We start from the raw sequence: 2,045 nt of genomic DNA, 5'->3' as shown, positions 1-2,045 counted from the left end.
ATATTCTTGTAAATCTGTTTTAGTTCTGTTTTTGTAGATTCTGGATATTAGCCCTTTGTCAGGTGGGTAGATTGCAAGCTTTTTTCCCATTCTGTTGGTTGTCGGTTCACTAATGATTGTTTCTTCCGCTGTACAGAACCTCTGGAGTTTAATTAGATCCCAGTTTAATTTGGCTTTTGTTGCCAATGCTTTTGGTGTTTTAGTCATGAAGTCCTTGCTTGTGCCTATGTCCTGAATGGTTTTGCCTAGGTTTTCTTCTAGAGTCTTTAAGGTATTAGGTCTTACGTTTAAGTCCTTAGTCAATCTGGAGTTAATTTTAGTGTGAGGTGTCAGGAAGGGGTCCAATTTCTGCTTTCTGCACATGGCTAGCCAACTTTCCCCACACCATTTATTAAACAGGGAATCCTTTCCCCATTGCTTGTTTTTGTCAGGTTTGTCAAAGATCAGATGGTTGTAGATGTGTGGCTTCCGACGCCTCTGTTCTGTTCCATTGGTCTATATGTCTGTTTTGGTATCAGTACCATGCTGTTTTGATTACTGTAGCCTTGGAGTATAGTTTGAAGTCCGGTAGCTGATGCCTCCATCTTTGTTCTTTTTGCTTAGGATTGTCTTGGCTATGCAGGCTCTCTTTTGGTTCCATATGAAGTTTAAGGTCATTTTTTCCAGTTCTGTGAAGGTCAATATTAGCCCGATGGAGATAGTGTTGAATCTATAAATTACTTTGGGCAGTATGGCCATTTTCACAATATTGATTCTTCCTAACCATGATCATGGAATGTTTTTCCATCTGTTTGTGTCCTCTCTTATTTCCTTGAGCAGTGTTTTGTAGTTCTCCTTGAAGAGGTCCTTTACATCCTTTGTTAGTTGTATTCCTAGGTATTTTATTCTCTTTGTAGCAGTTGTGAATGGGAGTTCACTCATGATTTGGCTGTTAGACTGTTATTGGTGTATAGGAATGCTTGTGAATTTTGCACATTGATTTTGTATCCTGAGACTTTGCTGAAGTTGCTCATCAGCTTAAGGAGATTTTGAGCTGAGGTGATGGGGTCTTCTAAATATACAATCATGTTGTCTGCAAATAGAGGCAATTTGACTTCCTACTCTATCTTTTTGACAAAAAAGAAAAAATATATTTATAATCTCAAGACTATGTATTTTAATTATTGTCCGTAAATACTTCATGTAATTTTTTAAAGGAAAATAGGCTAATTAAAATATAACTTACTCTCTTAGCTTAGATTTTTCATTTTCTAATACTACTTTGAGAGCCCACAATAGACAAAAAGGTAAAAGTTGAAAGAGAGAAAACCTTTTTGAAAACATTTAGCTAGCGAGGTTTCCTGAATGGACATTGGCTGACAGGAGATGGAACTGGGAATTTAAATGCTCACTCCCCTAGAAAAATCATTTAGGGTTTTGAGAGAGAGAGAAAGGATCCCTTTTTCTGACAGTGCCCTTAACATATTAATACTTAACAGTACTCCTGGGAATTAAGGAGCACAGATAGTGAGAGAACAGTTATTGGAGAATTGTTAGCATATGAGGATTACGAATTTTGGAGGATTTGTTGGGACTATAACTTTTATAAAGAAAAATACCAAAGTGTAGTTTTACTTACCATTAACTTTGGTAATTAGAGAATATACAAAATCTAGAATCCAACTGTCTGCATGAAGTCAGGTTCAGGAAAGGGCTTAGATGTATAAGACAACTCAAGAGTATTTAGTTATTACCTGAAATGAAGATCAGTTGTCAAGTTAATTATTGTCTACTAACTTATTAAATTATCACATTTATTTAATATGATTTATAAGACATTAGGAACCATTGACAACATTAGCAAATTTAAACTCTGCTTGTGTTTTATAACTATTTTTTAATTTGACAGATTTTCCATTTTTATTGGGAAGCCAAGTTAATGAACACTTTCATGTGGAAATATCTACTTATCAAAATATTAAACATTACTGAAAACATCAGATCTAAACCACATTATTGCAACACACTGTGTCATGTTCAGTGGTTGTTTTTTTTTTTTTTTTTTT

At 34.8% G+C, this 2,045-nt stretch overlaps 1 protein-coding gene across 15 annotated transcripts in view; it reads left to right on the top strand.

The window, feature by feature from the left end:
- APC (APC regulator of WNT signaling pathway) overlaps nt 1-2,045 on the top strand; it is a 153,420-nt gene that overhangs the window by 84,115 nt on the left and 67,260 nt on the right. The window lies entirely within an intron of this gene.

Source organism: Cebus imitator, unplaced genomic scaffold, assembly GCF_001604975.1.
Source record: "Cebus imitator isolate Cc_AM_T3 unplaced genomic scaffold, Cebus_imitator-1.0 Scaffold46, whole genome shotgun sequence".
NCBI classification, from domain to species: domain Eukaryota; kingdom Metazoa; phylum Chordata; class Mammalia; order Primates; family Cebidae; genus Cebus; species Cebus imitator.
Note: the sequence above shows the minus strand (reverse complement) of the source record. Positions and strands in the feature narration are given on the sequence as shown.